This window comes from Mustela lutreola, chromosome 3 (genome assembly GCF_030435805.1).
Source record: "Mustela lutreola isolate mMusLut2 chromosome 3, mMusLut2.pri, whole genome shotgun sequence".
In the NCBI taxonomy this organism is placed as follows: Eukaryota; Metazoa; Chordata; class Mammalia; order Carnivora; family Mustelidae; genus Mustela; species Mustela lutreola.
The window spans coordinates 74,803,902-74,817,028 of record NC_081292.1 but is presented as its reverse complement, the minus strand read 5'-3'; positions in this window follow the sequence as shown (position 1 = coordinate 74,817,028).

Below are 13,127 nucleotides of genomic sequence, written 5' to 3'. Positions count from 1 at the left end.
TTCATGGAGCTTATCACTTAGTTGGACCAAAGAGACCAACACACAGAAAGATGACAACTCTAATAGGTAGAAGGTAATGACCAAGAAGTGACAGAGACAGTCAATATTATGCTTTTAGGGATCACTCGGGGTCAGGCAGCTCAGTAGATATTTCCCCCAAAAAGGCAGATAGAAATGACCCAAGCCTTGTCAGTCAGAACTAATACTTCACATTCTAGTATTAACCCTTGGATGACTTCTTTGATTGTGAATATTCTTTAAAAGTCAATTAATACAGTACTCTCTTCACATGACTTCAGTGTCCGCCCCCATACCTTTGCAAGGGCCACATGAAAACCCCGTTCAATAACATACAGTGTCGATACTTCTGAACAGATGTTGAAATAATCATCACCATGCCTATTCTGGGCTAGATCTAACAAAAATTATAATAAAAGTAACAAAATTTGAGTTGAAAAAAATCAAATATAAAACAGTAACAACAACAAGGGCTCATTAAAATATTTGCCGTCCAGGAAGTGAGTAAAGATACTCTTGTTAGTAGAGTATTGCTTAAGATATACTAGCACAACCAAATCGACTTTCAGCTAAATGACACAAGACAGTGATGCCACATCTTGGTGGCAATGTGAGGGAGAGACTGAGAGAGGAAAATAATAGAAATACAAGGAGATGAAGCTAGCAATACTAAAATAATACTCAAAGAATAAAGTGCAACTGGATAGAAAGAGAATCCCAGTGTAGCAACTATAGAAGCACCCATTTCTACAAGAATAGTTCGGGCCTTAGGAAAACAGATGATATCAACAACTAGCAGCACATAATTCTAAAAACAAACAAATAAAGCAAGACCAATAAGGAAAAAACAAAATTACTGGCAACAAAATGTCTGGAGAATAAGATGCAAATGTAGCATCATACACCACAATAAATTCTAAATGAGTTAAAGTGTAAAACACACACTATACTACCTATAAGTCAGAAAAAAAATTAAAAACACATTTGTAAAATGACACGACTAAAATATTTTAATAAGAAACCAATGAAATTCCCAAACTGACAACATCACTAAAAAATGTTTCATATTCTGATCATATAAAGAACTGATACAAAAACATCAATAGTCACATTCCACTGGAGTTAGGAAAGAAATATAAAATAAATTTCAGTTGCCACTACACATCTATGAAACCAATCATAATAAATACAAATGATACAAGTCAATGTGAAAGACAAAATCCTGTAGGAAAGCAAGGGCGCCTGGGTGACTCAGTCGGTTAAGTGTCTGACTCTTGGTTTCTGCTCAGGTTGTGATCCTCAGGGTAATGAGATCAAGCCCCTCATGGGGCTCCATGTTCAGTGGGGAGTCTGTTTGAGAATTTCTCTCCCTTTCCCCTCTCTCCCCTCCCCCACTCACATTTCTTTCTCTCTTTTTCTCTCTCTAAAATAAATAAATCTTTTTTTTAAGATTTTATTTATTATTTGACAGAGATCACAAGTAGGCAGAGAGGCAGGCAGAGAGAGAGGAAGGGAAGCAGGCTCCCCGCTGAGCAGAGAGCTCGATGTGGGGCTCGATCCCAGGACCCTGAGATCATGACCCCAGCGGAAGACAGAAGCTTTAACCCACTGAGCCACCCAGGCGCCCCTAAAGTAAATAAATCTTAAAAAAGAAATGCAGAAAAGGAAAGGTATTCCCAGTAAACTACCTGACACTGTCAAATAATATTTACCAAATCCATAACAAGGGGTGCCTGGGTGGCTCAGTGGGTTAAACCTCTGCCTTCCGCTTGGGTCATGATCTCAGGGTCCTGGGATCGAGCCCCGCATCAGGCTCTCTGCTCAGCAGGGTGCCTGCTTCCCCACTCTCTTTGTCTGCCTCTCTGCCTACTTGTGATCTCTCTGTCAAATAAATAAATAAAATCTAAAAAAAAAAAAAAAGACCATAACAACATGGAGTGTCTACTGATATAGCCATGGAAGAATATGGGAGTTGGTGTAAGAAGGTCAAAAAAAGCTTGGTGGGCGCAGTAGTTCACTTGTAAACATCAAAAAATGAGTGAATCAGGATGCGTGGGGGGCTCAGTCAGTTAAGCGTCTGCCTTTGGCTGAAGTCACAATCCTAAATCCTGGGATTGAATCTGGTATCAGCTCCTTGCTCAGCAGGGAGCCTGCTTCTCCCTCTGCCTGCTGCTCCTCCTGCTTGTGCTCTCTCTAACAAATAAATAAATAAAAATTTTAAAGAAGAGGAAGGAGGAGGAGAAGAGGAAAAAGAAACAGACAAAAAAAAAAAAAAAAAAAAATGGAGGCACCTGGGTGGTTCAGTGGGTTAAAGCCTCTGGTTTTGGCTCAGGTGATGATCCCAGGGTCCTGGGATCGAGTTCCACACCCAGCTCTCTGCTCTGCTTCCTCCTCTCTCTCCCTACCTGCCTCTCTTGCCTACTTGTGACCTCTCTCTGTCAAATAAATAAATAAAATCTTTTAAGAAAAATTTGAAAGCTGTGGCTCTGGAGGACAGACTTGTGAAAGAGAAATGGTGAAGTGGAAGACTGCTGTTTATAATAAGCCTTCAAGTATCATTCAGTTTTGTGATAATGCTTGCTTTGAATTTTTTTCTGGCACAATTAATTAATTCATTAATTTGAGAACAATTTGAACATAATGCAAATTTTGCTTCCTTATGTGAAAATTTGTCTGCAAGAAACACTAGCAATATTGCACCCAGCTGAACCGGTTGGAATACACAAAACACACACACACACACACACACCCCTCAGATATGTACCAGCTGCCTCCATGCACCCCTCAGAGGAACCACACCCATCCACAGGCCCTATTATGCATTTGTATCACTCATAAAGATGAGCAGCTATAAGTCAATAAGTAAGTATGACGGTTTCTTTTTAGTCACACCAGCATTGACAATTTGAGGGTTTTTTAAAAAGTTTGCCCTTAACTGAAGTATTTTTATTCTTTTATCATTTTTTTTAAAGATTCTATGTATTTATTTGACAGAGATAGAGAGTACACAAGTGGGGGAAATCGGGAAAGGGAGAAGCAGATTCCCTGCTGAGCAGGGAGCCCGATGCAGGGCTTGATTCTGTGACCGCTGAGATCATAACCTGAGCCAAAAGGCAGCCGCTTAACCAACTGAGCCACCCAGGCTCCCCTTAACTAAAGTATTTTTAAAATATGATATTTTCTTTGATCACTCTGTGTCAGGTCAATTTATGTCACTGATGAAGTGTTTGAGTGTCATGCCCTTAACTCCATTTTTGTCCTGTGGTCTGGTTTGTTTGTTTGTTTGTTTAATTAATAGAGTTTATTTTTTAGAGCAGTTTTATGCGTATAGAAAAAATGATTGGGAAGCACAGAATTCCCCAAAACAGTTTCCTCTATTATTAACATCTTATACTAGTGGGGTACATTTGTTACCATTGATGGGCCAATATTGATACATCATGATTAACTGAAATCCATACTTCAGTCTTTGTGTTCTACGTTCCTTGCGTTCTGACAAATGTATAATAACATGTATCTACCATTACAGCATCTTGTGTAATAGTTCCACTGCTCTAAAAATCCCCTGTACTCCACTTACTTGTTCCCTCCATGCCACTAACACCTGGCAACTGCTAATCTTTTTACTGTCCATAGGTTTGCTTTTTACTAAATATCGTAAGATTGCAATCATATAGTACTGAGCTTCTCCAGACTGACTTCTGTCCCTTAATAATATATTTAAGATTTTAGCATGTGTTTTTGTTGACTAGGTAGCTTATTTCATTTTAATGCTGAATAATATCCCACTGTTTGGATGTACCATCATTTATTTATCCATTCATCTCCTGAAAGGCTTCCAAGACTTCCAAAGCTTGGTGGCTTCCAAGCTTGGCAATTATGAATAAAGTTACTATAACTATTTGTGTGCTGGTTTTTGTGTGAACATACGTTTTCAAGTCATTTAAGGGCAATTGAGTTTTTAACTCAAGGAGCATAGTTTCTGCTTCGTCGTGTTAAGAGTATGTTTAATTTTGTAAAAACTACCCAACTGTCTTCCAAAGTGGCTGTAACAGTTTGCATTCCCCCCAGCAATAAATGAGAGCTCCAGTTTCTCCACATCCTCACCACATTGTATGTTGTCAGTGTTTTGGATTATAGACATTGTAATAGGTGTATAATAGTACCTCATTTTTTAAATTGCAATTCCTTAATGACATATGATGCAGAGCATCTGTTCACATCCTTACTTTCCATCTGTATATCTTGTTTGGTAAGGTGTCTCTTCAGATTTTTCCCATTTTTTTTTTTTTAATTGGGTTCTTTCCTTACCGTTGAGTGTTAAGAACTCCTTGTATATTTTGGATACCAGATTTTTATCAAATGTGTGTTTTGCAAAGGTTTTCTCAAAATCTGGCTTGTCTTTTCATTTTCTAAACAGTGTCTTTCATGGAACAGAAGTTTTTAATTTCCATGAAGTCCAACTTACCATTTTTTTCTTTTGTGGGTCATGATTTTTTATTGCAGAATTTTGCATATCTCAGTGATTTTTAGGAATTTGTAGAGTATATAGGAGGCACTGACCACATTTACCCTTTTCAGCCATTCATTTATTTGACCAGATAATTCCATTTTGAATAAAGTCCCCAAAACAATTGGTGCAGAGGTATTGAACAGCGCAACTTAGGTGAAAAATTGGAAACTTAATGCCAAACAGATGAGAATGAATAATTAATAATAGAGAATATTAACAATGCAAAATACTAGGGGCACCTGGGTGGTTCAGTTGGTTAAGTGTCTACTTCTTGATTTCAGCTTACGTCATGATCTCAGGGTTGTGGGATCCAGCCCCACATCCAGCTCCGAGTTGGGCATGGAGTTTGCTTACGATTTTCTCTCTCTCCCTCTGCCTCACTCAGCCTACCCCCACCCTCTTGTTCACGCACTCTCTCTCTTTCAAAATTCATTAATTAGTTAAAATACTAATATGCTGTTAAAGATTGCTGGCAATGTCAGCATTCCTTGCATACAAATATAAGTTCATGGAACTGTTAAGTGAAGAAAGTAGCACATAAAATATTATGTATACCTTAATTAAATGTGATTTTTTTCTTATACGAAATATAAGAAGTATAAGAAAAACTTTCTAACTAGTTTTTTTCTATTTGAAAGTAAATTTCAAATAGAAATTAAAACCCAGTATCATGTATTAGTTAGAATAAGTGGCACTAGTTGCTGTAATACAAATTCCAAATTTTCATGGTAGAAGTTTAATTTTTGCTCATACAAAGCTGAATACAAACATTTCAGGTAAACATCAGCTAAGGGACCCACACTCCTTCCATCTGTGGCTCTACCATCACCTGGGCTGTGGAGCTATTGCCCATTCCTTCCTCTGCATTTGGCTGGGAAATAGAGGAAGAGTTTGAGGGATCACACAGGAGGTTTTTAATGGGTCTGGTTTAGAAGACTGAACTCATTTGCACACACGTGGCTACATCTACCTTGAAGGCAGGCTGGGAGAAGTGCTCTAACTGTGTGCCCTAGAGACAGAAAAATACTTTTGTGCCTTCATAACCTGCACTTGACAAAATTGACAGCTAGTTTTCTTAGATTCCTTTCTCTTTTCAATTTTGCTTAACTCTGTAATAATAATAGAAGAATCCCTTATTATCTTAATCTACTTTTTTCTTGAGTCCAGATTATGAGAGTTTAGATAGCACTTACACCACTCATCCAAGTCTATTTGGTTCCTGTGTTCAGACTGGGAGAGTTTTGATAGCTAAGATGTATTCATTCTTTCCTTAAAAAAAAAAAAATGAAATTTGCAGGCTCTGAATTCATCCACTAGCCTTCTTTTCAGGAAATACTCCTAAATTAACCCAGAGTATTTTTTTGTCCTATTTAAAAATTATATATCAAATTACATGTCTTCCCAAGGAAACAATATGTAAAAATCTTTTCTGTGGTTCTTTGTTCCTAACCTACATTTTTGTTTTGTTTTGTTTTTTAAGATAAAGAAAAATTTCTAAAATTTTCTTCTCTGCATATTAAGAACTAGTACATGGTCATGCATTGATAACATTCATCAGGATCAATTCTTGTAGAAATAACTCCTGTTAACATACCTTTCTTTATATGCTAAAAAGACCTGTAAACATGCTATATTTGGGGAGTACATCTTTGTATAATTACCCATTTTTAATTTTTTTCTATTTCAATGTACATTTAACATTGTTCTCCAGTTACCTTTTAATTTTGACAAATGTTTTGCAAACTGTTTGAAAATTTTATAGAGTATGTTGAATACTAATATCTTAAAAAATTTTATGTACTTACTTTCTGGTTTTTGCATATTTTTACTATTAACTTGACAATTTGTGTAAAATATTCCATATAGGCTCTTAACATCTATTTACATTTCATCTATGTTTACCTTGAATAGTATTTTCATGTGCAGTGTATTTAATTACATAATTATGAGTGTCTTCCTTTATTTTTCCTACTAATATTTTCTTATATTCCCTCAATATATATTTTACGTTCCAAGATAAATCACTATCCACTTTTGCAAGGCTTTTGTTGCTAAGTCATTACATTTATTTCTTTTTAAATTTTATCTTCTAACTAGTGTCATTAATGTTAAGTGTGCAATTGATTTTTCGAAGACTATATTAAAATCTTGCCATTCTGTGAACTAAGTTTTTGGTTGATATCCTTGTATAATTATACAATTAGCAGAAGTTGACTTTCTTTCTGACTAGATATCCAGAGACCTTATTTGAGGCTTTCCTTTAACTATCTTCTTATGAAATATTTTTAAGTTTTTTTTTTAATTTTATACTTATTTAGAGAGTGAGTGGGGAAAAGGGCAGTAAAAGAGAGAGAGAGAGAGAGAATCTCAAGCAGGCTCCACGCTTAGCCCAGAACCCAATATGGGGCTCAACCCACAACCCTGAGATCATGACCTGAGCCAAAACCAAGAGTCGAACACTGAACTGACTGAGCCAACTGGATGTCCATAAAGTTTTATTAAGATATACAAAGCTCAATCTGCATCCCCTCAGTCTTCTAATTAAATAAATCTACTAACTGAATCCAAAATATTTATAAAATTAACTGAAATACGGAAATTGTGACAGATAGCAAATCACATCATCTGAAGTAACTGTGTTTGGAATTCTATTTCTTTACACATTAAAGGAACCAATTAACAATCCATTGATACCCTAAGTGAATATATTAAATGTAACATAAAAAAATTTACGAATGCACTTTTTGTATAACATTAAATGTAGCATGATACATTTTATAAATGTACTTTTTGTGTAAAATTAAAATTCTACTACAATGGCAAAGAATATTTCTGACATTTCAGAATATCTCTCCTTTTGAGAGGAGAATTGCAGTCAGTTAGATTAATAACTGTTTTGAGTGTTGTGATATCACCATCTACTGGAGAATTAGAACTGGAACATTTTCATTTTGGAAATCCTCATCAAATGGTAATACTTACTGAATTAAGACCCTTCTTAGATTCATAAGGTTTGTTAAGATGCTGAGGTCTTAACCCCTTACTTTACACACATGTGAAAACAGACACATAAGGGCTAATGACCTGCCTAAAATCATTACTAGTTCTATATAAGAGGATAATATAAGATGAATTATATATAAGACTCTACTCCATTTCTACAAGTCCTCAGTCCCATGATCCGTGTTCTGTAACTTGTCTTCTAGGGCAACAGTCCCCATGTTCATTGTCAGTGTCCGTTATAATAAAGGCTAAAAACACTCTTAAAGTGAAAACAAAGTTGGTTTTTCTACCAAAATTGTTTATCACAATTTCCCATTTTTCTTCTACTGCCTCAGAATAAATTTTTACTGAGTTCTTAGGTTTTCTCCAACAGATGACTGCTGATCAAATTATTTAGGATAAGTATCTAGTTTCTCATTATCTCCCTTTTATTTTCTCACCCATAATTAAAAAAAAAAAAAAAGAAGAAGAAGAAAATAGCACTTTCCAACTCTCAGACTACAAATTAAAAGACTGTTGGAAACTATATAGGAAAACGGGCTCCCTCTCAAACCAGGAGAGAATAAACTGGTGTTAAAGTTTGTTAGCAATTTCACAATATCTATCTAAAGGGTAAATCACATCACTTTTGACACCACAGTTCTGCCTCTAGGAATTTATTTCACAGATATTTTTGCCCAAATATTCATCGTCATATTATTCCTCAGAGCAAAACAAAACAAATCTGAAAATTAAATGCTCTAAAAGGATACCAATAAATTAGAGAACATTGACACAGCCATACAATATGAAGTACTGTTCAGCCATTTTTTAAAAGAACATGGTTCTGTGCATACTTAAAAGAAGACTAAATATTATACTTAAAGAGAAAGAGCCAGTTTTTGCATTACATGTGCATTATCATTCCATCTGTGTAAAAATACAGAATTGTAGGGGCAGCTGGTGGCTCAGTCAGTTAAGTGCCTGACTTTTGATTTTGGCTCAGATCCAGATCTCAGGGTCCTGAGATGGAGCCCCACACTGGGCTGGGTTCTGCGCTCATCAGGGCGGCTGCTTGTCCCTTTCCCTCCCCCTCTGTCTCTCCTCTCATTCATGCACTTTCTCTCTTTCTCTTTCTCTCTCTCTCGCTCAGATAAATAAATAAAATCTTAAAAAAAAAAACACACGATTTCCAGTATTTAGAAAAATATTAAATATTAAATTTAAGCTTCAAAAATTGCTTTCAAATATTTAATGTGTTTCTCAGTTTGTTATCATGAATATAACTTCTAGTATATGATTTTCATTCTTGAAATGGCTACATGTAGTTTTTGATCAAGACTTTTAAGAAATGATTTAGTCTAACTCTTGATGGGCACGTTTGATGAAAAACTTTATTTTCACTAGAATACAATACAAAAAATTTTAGTTACTTAATAACCATGTGAAAATTTTAACATAGTTGAGAGTCTATGTTTTCAGAGGAACGTCGTCTTCTTTTCTTTCATCGATAAATGTAAAGTTAAAACTTCTTTGGTGATGTGACTGGATTTCCAAGTTAACCAAACACTTCCATAACAAGTATTTCACAACCTAAATAGTCTTTCATTTGCAAAAAGTCATGGGCCTTGCTAAAGCAGTCAACCTCAAAGTGGTTTGGATGGTCCTAAAAAGGCATGTCAGCCCCAATTAGACAGAACTGTATAAAATATGCAGTGTACTGGGTTGAGTAGTGCCCCCGCCAAATTCATGTCCATCCAGAAGCTCGGAATATGACCTGATTTGAAATAATGCACATGTAATCAAGGCAAGGTTTAAGATAAGATCCTCTTGAATCAGGGTGGGCTCAAAATCCAATGATAGTATCCTTAAAAGAGACAGAAAAGAGAAAGGCCCAAGGATGCAGAGAAGAATGTGATGTGAATATAGAGGCAGGAGTTGAAGTGTTGCATCCTCAGACCAAGGAATGCCAAAGGTCCACAATATTCTATCACCAGAAGCTGGGAGAGAAACAGGAAATGTGTTCTCCCTCACAGCCAGCAGAAGAAACCAACCCTTGGGACACCTTAGATTTCAGACTGCTGGCCTCCAGAATTGTGAAAGAATTTCTGTTTTTCTGTTTCTGAATTTCTGTATTTCTGTTACTTTAAAGTCACTTAGTTTGTGGTACTTTGTCATGGCAGGCCAGGAAACTAATATTCATAGACGCCTTCTTGAGGTCCTGCCCCTGGATGCCTGGCATGGGGCAGGGACCTAGGGAGTGGCTGTGGAATCCAGTAGAGCTCTCTTTACGTGAGGTAAACCAAGATTTCATTTTCAAGATAGAAAAATCCATCAGACTCAGCACTTTCCCCAGCATTCCACAGCCTGTGCCAATCCACCTCCCCCTCACACAAACTGTTCGAGGAAACCACCTGTGAGGGCAACACTTCGAGAACAACTCAGGAAAATAAGATCTTGGTCTAATTCCTGCTACACTGTGGCAAAATGTCATCAATAGAGGATGAAGAAAATGATCAGCCTTCTTCAGAGGAAGCAGCATCTCCAACCAGAGAAAACTTTTGGAATATCCAGAAAATTTTAAACATACGATGAATTTGATGAAAGGACATATTTCAAAAACACCTTTAAGAATATTAACGCATGTGTATATCAGTCACTTGATACTAGGTCATGCAGCGGCCCCCAAAAGGATTTTGCAAAAGAGAGTCTTCTCAAACAAAGATTAAATGAAGAAAAAGCAAAATTGGTGAGCTTGTTAAAAAAAAAAGACCTTCTTCAGAGGTTAAAACTTGTCAAAATATATGGCTCAGACCGTGACCGGGTTACAGCTGCTAATAAGGAAGTGGAGAAGCTTTAGCCAGCTGTTGCTTTATGACATGCAGCCAACTGTGTCTGAGAAGAACAAGAAATCCAGCTTCCCTCAGCTGATGGGGCGCTGTGGGTTAGACAGTTAAGATGCCACCCTATGACGGAAATGAAGAAGAAGGTATAGGTGTTTCATTCATAATTTTTCCTCCAAATGTCTTCGAGAAGGACAACTTAAAAGATACACATTTGAAAAAGAAGATATAAACCATTAGGAATTAGAGAAAGGTATAGGTGAACATCACTTATGTAAATATAAACAAGGCTCTAAGATGAAAATCTGGTATGCGGGGTAAATTTGCCAAAGAAAATCTGATACCTAAAGTAATGTAAAAAAAATAAAATCGTGTTTAAAAAAATAATTTGGACAGTTCTGAGAGTCAATTATATTATTTTGCTCATGGCAAAAAGTTTTATGTTGACTGTTAAAAAAAACAGCAGCAGGGGCGCCTGGGTGGCTCAGTGGGTTAAGCCACTGCCTTCGGCTCAGGACCAGGGGTCCTGGAATCGAGTCCCACATCGGGCTCTCTGCTCAGCAGGGAGCCTGCTTCCTCCTCTCTCTCTGCCTGCCTCTCTGCCTACTTGTGATCTCTCTCTGTCAAATAAATAAAATCTTTAAAAAACAAACAAACAAACAAACAAACAAAAACAGCAGCAGTCCAGTCTGGTGAATGTCTACACTAAACTGGTCTAAAAATGCCTGCCTCTCTCCTAAGTTTGTGACTTTTGTTTCCATTCATTTACCACATATTTCTGTCTAGATGGTCTAGCAGGTAATGAAGCTCCTATGTCCAAAATTTTACAATAATCATAATAACGTTATGGAGATAAAAATTGGGGATCCTGGGGCGCCTGGGTGGCTCAGTGGGTTAAGCTGCTGCCTTCGGCTGGGGTCATGATCTCGGGGTCCTGGGATCGAGTCCCGCGTCGGGCTCTCTGCTCGGCAGGGAGCCTGCTTCCTTTCCTTCCTCTCTCTCTGCCTACCTCTCTGCCTACTTGTGATCTCTCGCTGTCAAATAAATAAATAAAATCTTTAGAAAAAAAAAAAAATTGGGGATCCTTGCACAAACCAAAAGCCTTTGCCTATCCCAGCCCCCAATCTGCTCCGCTTATCACGCCTCGGGTGCTTTGGGCATCTGGAACGCCAGCTCCGGCCAAGCTCCCCCTCCACGCCCACCGGAGATTTTGTGGTCAGCCTACAGAAGCAGACAGACAGACAGACAGCATAATGCCACCATGCCATCCTTCTTGCTCCTTCATCAATCTGGCCTGCTGCTTCTTTGCTGGGCCTGTATCAGGCCCCACCCTGGTCAGGCACCCTTGCAAAAGAGACCATCTGGGAGCCCCAGGTCCCCTCGTGCTGAGGGAGTAGTAACCTGGCGGGACATCTGTGCCTCTTCTGTCCCAGAAATTATCTCAGGGATGTATGCTTGGGATGTCCCCTATGGAGAAGGAGGGTTGATACATAATGAAAAAAATAGACGGATCAAATAGGAGAGCATTTTCCTCAGGCCTCCCTCCATGTTCTCACCCCCCCCACCCCCACCCCCCACCCCCCAACCCCCCCCCCCCCCCCGCCCCGGCTCTGGCCTTCCTTCGCTGGTCCCTGCACCCTCACCATTTCCTGCTCTGGCTCCTCTCAGATCCGCTCAGGACCCCGGCTGTGCTGCAGGGAAGCCGGCGCAACTTGAGAAATACAGGCCGCGCTGTGTGACTATAACTAGAGGAATACAGGCCCTGCGCTGTGTGACTATAACTTGAGGAATACAGGCCCTGCGCTGTGTGACTATAACTTGAGGAGTACAGGCCGCGCCGTGTGAATACAGGAGCCCGAAGACAGCATGGGTGTCAGCCGCCAGGAGACTTCCGGTCAAATCTGTCTCTTCAACTGGGCAAACGTGGCCACGTATTTCACCCTCTCTGAGCACGTTTGTTAGTGGGTGCCCTACCTCACAAGGCTGTGAGAATGTGATAGCATGATAAACGCAAAGGTCCTGACGTGAAGTTGGGAAGTTACTAGCCAGTCAGAGGACAGGCAGTGACAGACATCAGAAAGCCAGAAGGTGCGTCCTCGTCACCTCTGCTTCTCTGTGGAGGTCTGGTTTTTTTCTTTTGTTTCTCTCTGCGCAGCCGTTTCTCCTGACTCCTTATCCCCCTGGCAGAAAATGGCTGCCCCATGCTTTGCTCGTTTTAATTCCAGCCCTGGGGCAGTCTAACCTACAGATCCGAATCCGACTCCATATCCCAAGAAAGAGAACCAGAGAGGCCAAGCTTGGGCAACAGCTGTCAATCCAGTGACCTCTGTTCCGGGGTCAGAGTCAGTAAATGCCTTCCTTGAATGACAAGCCACTCTAATCTATCTGCAGGTAAAGTTGGTCTCCTTCTGGTCTCCTTCGAAAACAAACAAACTGAAGCACATTTGGTTAAGGATCCAAATTGTCTTGGACGTAGGGTATGGGCAGATGTGTATCCTCCAGGTCTTCAGTGTTTTGATGGATGGGGTTCAGGACGCATCAATCTAACATTCATGATGTATTCATGCAGACTTAGAACAAGCTAGATAAGTGCCTTAAAAGGAATATAATTATTTACAATACAAAAATATTTACACAGTATCTCCACTTTAGCATTTAAATTCGTAAAAAGTTGCACAAAGTTTATAAACATTCTATACATGTATAAACATTCTAGAAAACATTTTTATTTAAAAGATGCACAGAAAATACCCTTTTGGAAAGTGAAAGAA